The 14,733-nt window shown below is 39.3% G+C and overlaps 1 long non-coding RNA gene across 1 annotated transcript; it reads left to right on the forward strand.

Moving 5' to 3' along the window:
* Positions 1-11,204: 11,204 nt before the first annotated feature.
* Positions 11,205-12,303, forward strand: LOC140344098 (uncharacterized). Its single transcript, XR_011923487.1, has 2 exons — positions 11,205-11,348; positions 11,424-12,303. It is a non-coding gene; the product is annotated as an uncharacterized lncRNA (long non-coding RNA).
* The last annotated feature ends 2,430 nt before the right edge of the window (positions 12,304-14,733 follow it).

The raw sequence follows: 14,733 nt of genomic DNA on the forward strand, positions 1-14,733 counted from the left end.
CTCCCCAGAAAAGAAGGGACTTCAAGTGAAGTAAGTATTAAAAAACAGGCATATAGCAAAAAAGACAAAGTCAAATGTCTCTCATTCCCTCAACTATAAACAACATGCAGAGTGATAAGAAAAAATACAATAATAACACATCCAGTCGAGTGTTTAGGAATGATAGGATAGATCTGTCAAGAAGGCAAGAACCTGGGAGCAGAGATACAGATGAAGGTATAGACAACATGCAGTGTATAGGCAACATGGTCGGTAAACTTCATAAAACAGACCTGGTGTGTCCACCTGGTTGACCCAGATTTTATATTATTTCTCTGGGGCTTCTCTGTTATGTAAATGGCTTTTTTACATTTAATAAAAACTTTATATGTTTTATAGATTACTAATTCCGGTACTATTATTCTATTATAAAGCAGAGATATTCACTGAAACATTCCCCGATGGAGAATCAATTGATGCCATTGAAGCACATAGCCTGTAAGGATTTTCATTAGGAAATGTTTCAGTGAAAGTCAGATTCACTGCTTTATAGATAGTACACATGCTCTGCAGTCACTACCTAGTAACTACCGTTTGTTTCTATGCGGTGTGTTGCCAGGTGTGTTTAAGGTAGATCTTCCAATAAAATGTACAAATGTCTGTCTACTCTTCCCCTGTAAAATTTAGATAAATCTAAAAAACACAAATCAAACTTTATATGGAGGGCATTCTAGTAAGATTTACCTTTTTCAGCTCCCCCAGGATCCCACTGATTAAATGTGAAATGAGATTACCATCACAGCAGTCAATAAATGGGGTATGATGGAGATATTTTTTTCTCCTTGTATCTTTTGTAACTCTTTTCTTTTTATATTGGCAGAATGGTGGGGAGTTGTTCACTAGATAAAGAAAACATGGAAAATTCCAGATCTGCTTTAAACTGTAAATTGTGTAATGTAGTTACTGAGGAAACTGGAAGGAAACCCTGAACTTTGTAGACAAACAAAACAGATTCTGGACTGCTGCTTATTAATAAAAAAGAAAGAAAAGGTTTTATTACTGATTTGGATTAGCATAATGTTCCTACTTTATCACTCTACTATTTTTACCAAGGAGGAAGAATAAAAACATGCTTTTGGGTGTGAATGATCCAGAAGGTGACACAATAATATGTTACGTATTAATGCGGGAGTGTTTTCTCTATGCCCTCTGGAAACATGCATAGTGTGAGTGACTCAGCAGAACCTTTGCCTTCCAGTATCTCCAGTATATCGCAGTAAAACTAATGCAAGAAAACTTGTTCACCTTAAAGAGAAAAACTCCACTCCTAAAGAAGTGGCATCCTGCAATGTCCTGAAATCATATGTCCCTTTCCATTATAGCAGCCTTAATACACACCATGCACTGTATAAAGAATTCCCCCAAAATTGTAATTTCCTGCTTGGTTGGCTGGTTTTTCCAGAAATCTGAATAGGATTTACATCATAACTTATATGCACGGATGTGAATAAGCCCATATATATTACCCTTCACACTAAACTGCAGAATAGGATTTCCACTTGAAATGCACAGAATGCCTAGGTTTTTCTAAGTTAAAATGGACAAATGTGAATAGACCCTAGGATACAAATGGCATTGTAGGCATCATATACCAGATGATCTCTATTTCCTGGGGAAAATACTTTCTAAGGCCTACCTACTTTTAAATGGTTGTTTATAGAAAACTATCATTACTTTATTGATTATATTAAAAGCTGAGCCTTCTATTTAGAAATTAGTCTGCAAATGATATGGCAAAACAAAATGTTTTTTATTCAGAACAGATAAGTGTCGGAATCTGCAATATGTATTATGCACTTCTCTTTGTAGTATTGGTCTATGTGCTGGCCAGCTTTAGTTGCCAAGATATCTGCTGATCTTGGCTTCCCCTGCATGTGCATGGGAGTTACATCATACTGGTCCTGCCAATTAGCATTGCCGAAGTTAGCAAGGAGGAAGTGAAGAATGAAGGAGATGGTGGCACCCTACAACACAACAGGAACAAATGTTTATACTGGTGTTTAGGTCCGCTTTAGGAAGAACAAGTATAATGAATGACAGGCTAAATCTTATAAGGTTACCTTACCTATCATTCTGGTAAAAAAAATCTCTGAAACCTTTACATTACTTGAAAGAACAAGACCATGGATTTACTGAACAGGAAGTCCCATCTAGAAAAACCAGATGCCAGTCATAGGGAATCCGTGAGCATCAATTATAAAGAGTAAATTCAGGATAGCCATTATAAAGAGTAAATTCAGGATAGCCATTGTCATTAGGAAAAATAAAAAGTGGAAGGTGGAGCTTGTCCTGGTGGTGATGGCTCCTCAAAAGGAAGCACAAGCTAAATGATTGAGATTATAAACAGCTTTGCCTGTCCAAAAAATTATTTAAAAGGGTTGAATGTGACTACATTGGAAAAGACGGCTATGCCTCCAATAGTCAAAAGCCCCTTATGAATAAAGCTTAAGGCCCCATACATTCTCCATAGAAAGATGTCTCCATCTTTGATCAGGAATTGTGGATCATAAATAAGGAACCTTAGATTCCAAAAACCATGGAAATCCTAGTGCTGTGTAGCTTTTTGGGCTGCCTTAACACAACACATATCTCATACCTATACCTTATCACACAGCATAATATTAACAGAGGGAACACATGTGAGGTCTAGGACTCCCTACATGTCTCTCCCCTGGACTGGCATGATGTAGTGATGTTCTAAACAACTTCAAATAGTGGGCTACAAAGAAAATAAAAAAGGACTACCAAAATTATTATTTATTCTTGAACAATTTTGATGTTAAGGGAAGAATCAGACAGTTTTGTATAATTTCCTAGGGTTAACCTTTAAGAAAAACAAAAGTATTTTAATACCAAGTAGCAGACAAAACTAAGTTCTCAGATCTGTTACACAAAATGTCTCCCAGGCTGGAATCATCTGACAAGTCACAGGGGTTTGGCTGTCTGCCCGTATTCTCCTCATATGACAAGTTCCTGGTCTTGTAACTTATTTAGTTATTATTTGAAATGGAGGATTCAATCTGTTTACAGGACAAGACTTGTAACTTGTGTGTTTATATGAAACAGGATATGTATGCTACTGGAAAAAGGGACCCGAGGAAGGTGATGACATGAAAGTACATGGTGTTCCATAGGGCACACAGCACTGATTGCCCCAGACACTCGTACTCGTAGCATCATACAGATGTCAATTGTCGCTATACGATCTTTCGTGATTGTTTCCAGTGACAGATGAATGATCGAGCACTGTACACAAAGTGCTGTTCTGGAAGGAAGAGGGAGGAGGAAAAGTGAGTGGCACCTTGCTGTATTCTCCTCCATAGGAGTGAACAATTGTCATTCTCAATCCACAGTTCATCAATCTGCCATAGGGAGACCACTGTACAGTCAGATTTTTGACATGTGCAAAACTGATTTTCCGGTGACTATTATCTGATGTGTGTATGTAAATTATAACTAAGTTCAAATTAATGGTAAAAAAAATGCAGTATTTACTGCTCCCGGGCATCAACTTGCAACCCGATAAGTGCCAGGGAGTGACCCTTTAGATTTTTCAGGCATTCGCAAACACCTGCGCAGTAGTTTATGAGAGACTGCCAAAGGCCAGTAAACCAGTGCATTTTGTTTTCACTTTTTCATCTTAATATGAAACAATGGTTTTCAAATCCAAAGTTAATAGAGGCAGCATGATGTTTATTAAGAAACATCTGTTAGTTTGGATAAGGGCTACTGATAAACCATTAAAGTCATGCAAATGGGGGCTATCTAATGTTCTTACTTAAAAGGTATTCAGTAGAGATGGGTGAACATACTGAGACGTGTGCAACAAGTCTCCCTCTCTCTATATATTTTATGTGGTTTACTATAATTTGTTAATGGGTTCACCAAGTTCAGCTAAATCTGAATTCCACAGGACGTGAATACAAATGGCTGTAACCATAAACATCTGGTTTTAGCCAATAACTAACATGTCCTCCGTTTACCTTAGTAATCAGCTCAAACCTGACAGTAGCAACCTAATATATTCACCTTCTGCCAGCCATATCTGCTTCACTGCTTTGAATCTGACTCTTCCTATATAATACATTCTAAGAACATTCAGCCACACAAATGTTATGTTTTTTACAAAAGAATGTTGGGTGTAATTTGAAGCTTTTGTACATATATTAAAAAAGACACACAAACTGTTTATTAATATACCCACAAGAGAAGACTATCCATTGTAGCCCAATGTGTCAATGACTGTATACATTTTATAATAGAAGGATCTGGAGAAATGTTGCATCTAGGGATTAGATAATGTTCAGTTTAAAGTTCACTAAATATGTTCCATGGTGGCAGTCGGGTCTTTTAGATAAGTAAAATCAGGTGTTTGTATACACTACATATTTGTGTAATGAAACTGGACTTTACATTCTAGGGATCGGCCTGTTCCTTGTTGAAGGCATGACCTGAAGAAAAATTACACAACAATCTCCTCCTTGTAACTCATGACTGTGAGTCAGCCAGGTGGAACGTTTTCTCTGTAAGGAAAGTAGCTCTAGAAAGTAAAAGTTTAACATATGTTTTTTTATAGGTTACTAATTCTAATTACCAGTTCATGTTAATACATCTCACAAAGGTAGGACAATATTGGTTCTGCTGCTAACTATACAAATGAAAGTAACGATACATAAAATATGGTAATACCCTCAGGTGGAGGTTAGACGGGTGGTAGGGTTTTGGTACGGTTTCGGCTTCCTCACGCCTATAAACTGCTACCTTAGGTTGAAATGCTGGATCTGGCAGCCAAGTGGATGTCAAGGTGCCAGTCACAAGGTAATTCCAGGTCTTCCTACCTGAACATAATCTAAAGAAATCAAAGTTAAATATAGTTCCCCAAATCTCCAATTTTTATTTAGCCTTTGCATTATTGCTGGGTGCACATCTATGCAAACCACTACAGCCCTGTTTGGTTTGTTGTCAGCAATCTAACACTCTCCTTTGAAGAGATTAATTAAGCAGATGCTGACAGAATCAGGCCACTATCTAATACAAATCCAACTGCCTCTCATTTAGCAAACAAACAGCTTTTCTGCATATTTGCAGCTCCTGAGCAGCCATTTGCAACAACTTCAAATGGTTTGCTTTGTGTTTGTACAGTCTATTCTTTTGAATGAGTTGCCCAACACACACAGAGTGTGCAAAGTGTGTTTAAGGTGCTAATAGATGAATGTCAAATCAATGCAACAAAGCATGTCTTGTGTGTTGCTGCATGTTGTGTTACCGCTCATTTCTTAATAGCAATGCCTGTTATTTGTAATGCACTAGTAGGAATACACCCTAACAGATTTTTTTATTACATATGACAGTACAGTATATGTGATATATTACTGTCACAGATATGTGACAGTTTTTCACTTAATACTTGCAATATGTGAAAATAGAACTCAAATACCGCTTCCTGGCCAAGAACAATAACAAGAAAAACAGTGCAAGGAAACAGGCAGGCCTTTATTCTCTATTCAGTGCAACAAAGCATGCTCAGGCACATGGTAATGTGCTGCCCTGCCTCCACTTAGACTTTTCCTGTGCATAAGTCAACTATGGCTTATAGTGAACCCAGAGTAAAAATGTCCACTTTTGTGTTCTGTGAATCTATCTGCCAGTTGGTATGTGACTACAGCTCTGCAGGGGCCCAGTGGTGACAGAACAGCTAGTGGGTAGAGCCACAGCATTTAATAGGAGACTCAAGAACTTCTGCTAGTGTGTTTTATTATCGCAATAGTACTTAATATACTACTAAAAAATACACACGCATTTACATACCTCTAGGACTAGCACCTTGTTATCCACTCAGAAGCCCCAAAGGTTATGCACATTTTTAATGAACTAGTTTTCAACTATATGGTAGAAGGTGGCATTGAACCATTCACCATGCCCATTTACTCTTTATGGGCAGCCGAAGGGGAGATGCTACATGTAGTGGGTCAACCAGAGGTACAGTATGCAGGTGTAGGCAAGTTGTAACTGCACCACAACCTTACCACCCATGTAAAGTGTTCCCTTCATATTTACAGTACCCCAATCCCCATCAAAAACAACAGGGGTAGGATGAAATATACCTCTACCAGTTATTGGAGGTATGGGAGAAAGATCTTTCCAATTACACTGCTACTTGGTCTAATCCATGTGTCCTATACTAAATCATGTGCGCTGAATCCAAATCTGGAGTCTGATTCTGCCTAGGATCTTAATTTAATTACGCGTATAGACGCGATTAGCTACATTCACTCGTTCTGCAGTTACAATGTAATCTCTATACATAACTAACTTTTGCCTCAAAGTTCCATGACGTTACAAAAATGTAGTTTTATGTTGCAACAACATATACAATTACACATATTTCACCTGAGTCCTTGTTCAACACACATGTACACTTCAGAAGTGTTTCAGGCACATGCTTTTGCGATTGGGGCTCTCCGCTGTCTCCTGTTGCAGAAACCAGCAATAGTCGCCCATCATGTTGGGGTTGCACCGGCCTTGATATCTTGTTTCCATAACAGACATGTCCTGGTTGAACCTCTCCCCCTGTTTATCACCCAACTTTGGTGGGAAGAAGTCCAGATGGGAATGTAAGAAACGAATTTTAAGTGACATTCGGCAGCCAAGTTGATCGTATGCTGTCAGCATGCTGTTCACGAGTTCAGCATGGTTTTCAGCTTGCTGGTTGCTCAGAAAGTTTTGTGCAACTAGCACAAATGAATCCCAACCAACAGGTTCAAGTGGGTTGAGTTTGTCACTGAATGTGGCATCACGCATCAAATTGCGGATTTGGGGTTCAACAAAAATGCCTGCTTTCAGTTTAGCATCTGTTATATCTTTTCCAAACTTGTCCTTCAGATACTGAAAACCCATACTATCACGATCCATTGCAACAACCTTTTTCAATAATCCAAGATTAATATAAAGTGGCAGAAGGTAAACTTTCTGTGGATCATGGAGTGATTTATGCTTCATGTTGTACTGGCCAACAGTGTATTCAGGTCTGGGTGACCATTCTTTCATTTTGTAATGGTTGCTGTCATCACAACTGTTCCACAGGCACAGAAAGCACATATATTTTGTATATCCCAATTGCAGGCCAAGAAGGAGTGCCACCACCTTCAGGTCACCACAAACGTTCCACTTGTGTTCTGAATGGATAATCAATTTCAAAATGAACTCCATGGATTCGTATGTCTCTTTCATTCCCTCGGCATGCGCAAGAGGAACAGAAGGTCTTCCATTTACTTTATGCACCAATACAGCTTTCAAACTCGCTTTGCTCGAGTCTATGAACAATCTCCACTGGTCTGGTATGTATTCGCAACCTAACTCCATCATCAGACCACTCACGTCGGTACAGAAGCAAATGTCATTTTCCAGCTTGTAATAACCTGCAAGCTTTGTGTGACAATCACAAAAGTGGAAAGTTATTGTTCCTTTTAGTAGCAAATTCCACTCCTTTATTCTGCAGGCTAACAGTTCAGACCTCTCTTTTGACAAAGACAGCTTCCTTACTAGATAATTTTTTAAAATGTGGCTTACCCTGTTAAAATTGGTTCATAACATTCATTAACATCGACATCATCCTCCTGTTCCTCATCCTACACCCGACATGTCACTGTCAGTAACAACAGATGTAGGAGGCACTGGCACTGAATTCTCTGCATCCTGTGGCACTGGCTTCAGAGCAGATTCACAATCAGGATAGACGATTTTTTACTTAGGCTTTTTCGAAAACCCAGCAATTTTACTCATACCGAAGTAGCAGTCTGAGTGATGGTCGTTTGGCTCACGCCAAACCATAGGCACAGCAAAAGGCATTTTATTCCTTTTCCCATTCCACCATTGTGTTAGGCCAACGTAACACACCTGACAGCAGACTGACTCACTATGGTCTAGCTGTACTATCGATTAAGATGGTTTCGCACTGGAGACAAGCCCTTGGTCAATATCGCCTTAAATACCTATTTCTGACGTCTGCTTACTGACTTGCCCAGACATGCCCAGCTGCTGCTGGAACATGCATGCCACCAATAGAATAATTTCTTTCTGAGCAACATTAACAAGGAACCTATTCAATGACAGTTGCTTTTGCCTCTTTTTGAGGATTTCATGGAAATTTCATTTTCATAAAGCATTGTTTTAAAACAGATTCATCGTTCACACTGCTACAGCCTTACTCGGGTGGTGCTGATATACAAAATTTTGTACTCTTTCCCATATTTTAAACATCTTCCTATTCTCATTTGAAGTAAGGGATTCCTCCATTTTTTTTTTCTCCTCCTCAGACGATATGTCTCCCATAAACTCTTGCTGTTGCTTGCGATGCAGATCAGTCAGTTCATCAATGGTCAGCTCCTGGTCATGTTCCTCCACCAGTTCTTGGATGTCATTCTCATTTACCTCCAGTCCCATGGTCTGGACACAATTTCCGCAACAACTGGTGGCTCCGGTTCAAACCTCTCCAAGTCATATTCATGAACATAATCAGACATTCAGTTTCTTCAAGCAGAATTGAGGGTTTTCTTGGTGACCCCATCCCAGGCTTTATCAATGATCTTGAGGCAGGTAACAATGTGGAAATAATGTTTCCAAAACTCTCGAAGGGTAAAGTTGGTTCCATCGGCTACCTCAAAGCATTACTGAAATAATGCTTTGGTGTAAAGCTTTTTAAACTTAGAAAAGAGTTGGTCCATGGACTGGAGTAGTGGAGTTGTGTTGGGAGGAAGGAACTTGACATTAATAAACTCAAATTCTTCCAGTAAGTCTTAAGGCTTGGAGAATGAGCAGGAGCATTATGTATAATCAGCAAGACTTTGACAGTGGAAGATTTTTTTCTAAAAGGTACTTCTTTACTGCAGGACCAAAGACCTTGTTGATCCACTCAACAAAATAGATATGTGTTACCCAAGCCTTGCTGTTGGATGTCCACATAATGTTTAACTGACTCTTCTGCACCTTGCAATTCTTGAAGACTCATGGATTCTCTGAATAATACATGAGCAGGGGCTTGACTTTAAAATCCCTGCTTGTATTAGCACACAAGAGGGTGAGATGGTCTTTCATGGGATTGTGACCAGGCATTGCATACTCTTCTACTGTGATGTAGGTCCTCTTTGGCATCTTTTTCCAAAAAAGTCCAGTCTCATTGCAGTTAAAAACTTGCTGCCGCAGGTAACACTCAGAAACCATGAGCTTCTGGAACTCAGCAGCAAAAGTTTCAGCGGCCTTAGCATCGGAAGTTGCAGCCTCACTTTGTCTTACAACACTAAAGATTCCACTTCTCCTCTTAAAGTTATCAAACCATCCTCTGCTTGCCTTGAAACCTTTGTTTTCTGTTGAGGTACCTGGAAGTTTACTTTTGAGGTCGGCGTACAAGGCCTTTGCCTTCTCGCAGATAGTGTTCTTAGTCACACTATCACCTGCGAGTTGCTTCTTGTTTAACTATATGAGAAGCAACTTTTTTTACATCTTCCAGAACTTGTGGTCATTGCTTTGATGCTCTTGTAGCTCCTTTTGCTGCATCTAGCCTTCCTATTATTTAGTTTGTGCTTCTTGATGATTTCCTTCTTAACGGCCACCGTAATTATCGCCTTTTTACCCCCTTCCTTTTCAACTTTCTAATTCCTAGGGGCCATTGTTAGGGGCCACAGAGTACAGTACAGTGCTATAGAACAGCCAATATTGAGAACAATCATGCAGCATCTAGGAGAAAAGGATAATCGGAGCATTTATGGTGACATGCACTGTACTTGTATTGCAAGACCTCGCTCGTTTATCAAGGTAAAATTTAATAAACACATTTGCTTGACTCTCAAAACACTCGCACACTAAGTTACTTGCAATTCAAGGTTTTACTGTATATACCGTGTTTCCCCGAAAATAAGACCTACCCCGAAAATAAGACCTAGCAATTTCCCCCCCAACCTGCCCTAATATAAGACCTACCCCGAAAATAAGACCTAGTAGAAAAAGAAAGAAAAAAAATACTCACCGAGCGGGAGACAGCGGGCGTACACACTACATGAATATGGTAAGTGTTTTTTTCATTAAAAAAAGTATATAAGACCTACCCTGAAAATAAGACCTAGTGTGTTTTTGGAAGCCCAAAAAAATATAAGACAGTGTCTTATTTTCGGGGAAACACGGTACTTATATATATATATATATATATGCAAGATGCACTTCCTGCATCTCTGAAACAATTGCATCGTGAGTGTACATTATTGGTGATTATCTTGCTGATTGATTGTTGATCTGTCCTAAATTGTTTTCTAACGACAGTAATTTCACGTTGTGTACGTAGCCTTTGGGTTTCTCAATGTCAAGATTCCGTTGGTTGTCAGGATACCTGGCAATCATGGCTTCCCCTGTGGTTGTCAGGAAGGAATAATTTCTTGCATGCCTGCGCAGGAGTCGCGTCAACCTGTACTGGCCAATCAAGATGTCTGAAGATGACAATGAGGAACACTTCGATGGAACACTGTCAGATGAGTATAGTGTGGTTTAGATGCCAGATTTCCTTCCGAAATGAAGGTTCCTGATTGTCTCAGGTTAAAGTCTGCACAACTGTCTCGTGACGTCACACAGAGATACATCCTATTAGATTACTGAATGATTGACAGCTAACCAGCACTGCTGTTTCCTATGGAGCATTATGTCTCTGTCCCATCCTCCCCTCTCCATAGAACAAAAGACAATGTATATAGGCTCTTCGTGGCAGGGTCCTCCCTACTCCTGTGTCACTGTCTGTATTTGTCTGTCACTTGCAACCCCTATTTATTGTACAGTGCTGCATATTATGTTGGTGCTATATAAATCCTGTTTATTAATAATAACATGTAGAAAGCTCATTTATTCTTACTGATACTGGAATTGGGAGCTTCCACAGTCCTGTGCTTCACCCGATTTCCACTTCCCTTATTATATTATATGTTACACATTTCGGAACTGACAACGAACCTAATGTGTTAGTTGCTGGGCATAAAGTTATCAGTGGATTTCACACTTGTGTGTTCTAGGCCCTAGAAACAATCAGTATTTGTGTTTCATAACACAAACTTCACCAAAAACAACGCAGAACCAGGAAGTAGAAACTGCAACTCTTCTGACAGGACCTCCAGAATCTGCCAGACAACCCCAGCAACAACATTGCATCACATCCCTCCAATCACCGATCACCACATCCCACCCCCTCTATGCAAACGACTGGAATTTTCTAGATAACTAAAGCTCTGTCTACGCCCTCTGCCTGGTATCCCTCCGCGCCGGTGTTTTGTGAGGTAACGGTTTTTCTTTTTTTAAAAACATATTTATCATTTCAAACGGCTTATTTTGTTCACCATTCGTTAATGTAGGTTGCTAGGACTGGCTGTGTAAGCGGGAAAGAGCGAGTATCTTCTAGATTTACGGGAGCTGCCCCGCCCTGTTCCCTGAGCTAGGGATTTTTTAGTGGCGCACGAGCACATGACTGGTGTGGCTGTGATGAGTCATTCCCCTACAGTATATATATCGGTGACAAGAGAGCGCCAGCCATAGAGAATATATTTTTGAGATCCTTGGTCGTGTTAGGAGAGACAACTGATTATATTTATTTCTTGAAAGAGCGTCTCTATTAGGTGAGTGTCATCTGTCGGGTTTTTCCTGACAGTTTTATTGTAATATTTGCGGTAGTAGTGGCGTCTTTGTTTGGGGTTTGGCGGGAACTGTGCTGCGTGTATGGTAATAGGCCGGCTGCATTGTCACTGTTCTATTGATAGAGATACTGCTGGGTTAGCTTTGTTATAAAGGGTTGTGTTTAATGATCGTGGGGAGATATCTGCTGCCATGTTCACGCTTTTACTTTCTCTTTACCCTATTTCACCAAGCTGATAATTTATTGTATCATTCCCTTTAGGAGCTCCTAAAACGAACAAGAATTGTCTGAAATGTAGTAAGGATTTTAATCTGCTGATGGCTTGTTGGTATAAATGTCTGATAATATAACCGAGGGGGCATTGTTTCTGTTCGGCTCTGGAACTACATGTCCCATCATGCCTGGCCTAGCTAATGGTTCTATGAGGTTTTTCAGCCATTCCCAGCTCTAGGGTTTCCCTGTATAGTTTTGCATAGTGTGTGTGTGTGTGTGTGTGTGTGTGTGTGTGCTTTGTTTAGTACGCCCCCTAGTGTTGTGCTGCCGTGTATAGTGCCTCTGTTTGACAGGACTTGTTCTGTGGTAGATCCAGAGCAGTGTTCTCCTGATCCCCCATTTAGCTGATTACTTTCCAAAACCCACCTGGCTGCTTTTGGGTGACTACTAGAAAGTTGTGTCTATACAATTTTTATAAAAAATTTGAGAATACTGCTGATTGTATGTGTGACAGGAAATGGCTTCTTGCATATATTTTACTATACTCATCTATGTTGTGTTTGATACCTCTTTCATAATATAATAGCTGACATTGCATTTTTTATTTTGGTTGTGTAATCAATGATGTATTTTTTTTTTTGTGCTCCGCCTGAGAGGTGGTTTTTAAGTCAAAAATAACTTTTTATTGCATATTGCTAATTCTTTGTTGCACTTTTGTTTGCTGCAGTACTTACGGTATAGTAAATTAAAGTTTGTTGCACACTGAACAACTTGTTTCCTTGTGTTTTTGGTATGTGATATTATTCTTTACTCCTTTTAGGTCATTGGAGGTCTCTTCGCTTTTGATTTAGGAATTGGAAGAAGCAAGTTGTTGCCCATAGTGATTGTTTTTATGTAAAGCTTGTAATCTTGTTGCTATTGCACTACATGCATGGTTGTACTTTTTTGGAAAACTAAAATTTCAGTCACTGTGGCTAACAATATCTATTATGTTTTTATCTGCCCTTAAGGTGGTGGGCAGCTTGACATGCTGAAGCTACTTCACATTACTATTACAGGTTCGAAAAGCCAACTTCATTGAATGGGCTACTTCCTAATTGATTTAGGATTACGGCATTGGGAACCTATGGTTTCCAAAGAAAGTTTGTATGCAGTAATGTGTATTAAAATCCACCCATTTTTTGTTTTTCCATAGCCATACACATTTAAGGAACCTATAAAAATTACTGTAAAAGGTAATGTGTGTAAGTGGGCCATACTGTATTTCAAGAACTTGCCAGATAGTATTTTGTGTACCCACTGGATATGTTAAGTGCTGATCTGTGGTAGCTCCTACTGAGCTCTCAGACAGTTTTAGGGCACACAAATGGCTGCAGCAACACTTCCCCTTATTTCAGCAAAATGTTGACACCAGGGGGTATTGGAGCTTAGACAGGAAAGAAGGGGGTACTGTAGTGGTATGGGTGGGTAGCATAAGTATTTGGTCCATGTAAGGAGTTTAGGTGGTTTACTTGGCAAACATCCAAGAGTTAATTAAATAATTAAATGAAATAAGGTGAGGTTGTGCTGACTTCAGCCATTTAATAGCGTGAAGGCAAAAACCTATTTTTGTAACACATTTTTCACCACATTGACAGGGTTCGGTGAATTTTCCTACACTGGATGTCCTAGGCTTTGGTAATCAGACCAGAGTAGTGAATTATGAGCACACATTTCCACTGTCTTGATGTACAGTGATAGAAGAAAAAACAAAAGCATAACTAGAACACTAGCATGCTTACTACTGTACCATTTTTAGGTTAGATTTATAAACCCTGGAAGATAAATTGATGGTGTAAACCCCAAGTGCATTTAAAAGGGTTTCAAGAAGGTGGTGTATTAATAATTAGTGGTTTTTTTTTTACACTTCAAGTCAATACAACAACAGCAATAACCAGTCAACAGTAGAATAAGCATGGGGTCAAACATAGTTCAAAACCTCTTAGGTTACAAAGTCTAAATACGGCAGGTGACAAAAGTTGTTTTCCAAGATGGACTATAAAAAATGTCGTACAAAAATGTTATTCACAGGTTTGAAACTTGTGAGGTATCTAGGCCTGTCAAGTTTAGAGTGAGATCATAAATGGTGGGTAGAGGTAATTTTTATTCATTCACCCCCTTTGTAAACATTTAGAATTTCATTTGAAGCAAAGGTTAAAAGAACAATGAGTGGAAGGGTCAGGGTTCCCTGCTTGAAATATATGTGGTTATAATCAAACCATGGGTCCCATGTGTTGTAGTACTTGTGAAGGTTATATTTAAGAGTAAAGGTTAATTTGTCTTATCCAGTTAAGGTTGTTTTTGGTGAACTCCAGGGGAATGATGAAAGCTTTCCAGTAACAACCAATGCTAATCCAAGCAGCTAACAGGATATATTCAATTAGTCTAGTAACTGTTTTGGTGCTTTAACCTCCAATTGGGGAAAAAAACGTGCTATTTTTCTCAGGCTGTTAATCTGAGTGATGGCGCATTAGCCTGCGGATAAATGTGGATCCAAAAATCTGAACCCCAGGACATCTCCACCAAGCATGGAGTACTGTGCTAGTCTTCCCACATAACTAACATTTCAGTCTACTAACTCACTACTACTCACATGGGTCTAGGATTTCTGCATCTTACCCTGTTTCCCCGATTATAAGGCACTCTCTTATATTTTTTGAAATGCCAAAATATGCCCTGGGTCTTATTTCCAAGGGGATGTCTTATTTTTCCATGAAGAAGACTACAGTACACATTTATTGTTGAAAGTCACTCATGATCACTCATGTTCCATTGATTGT

Source organism: Pyxicephalus adspersus, chromosome 1 (assembly GCF_032062135.1).
Source record: "Pyxicephalus adspersus chromosome 1, UCB_Pads_2.0, whole genome shotgun sequence".
Taxonomy (NCBI): domain Eukaryota; kingdom Metazoa; phylum Chordata; class Amphibia; order Anura; family Pyxicephalidae; genus Pyxicephalus; species Pyxicephalus adspersus.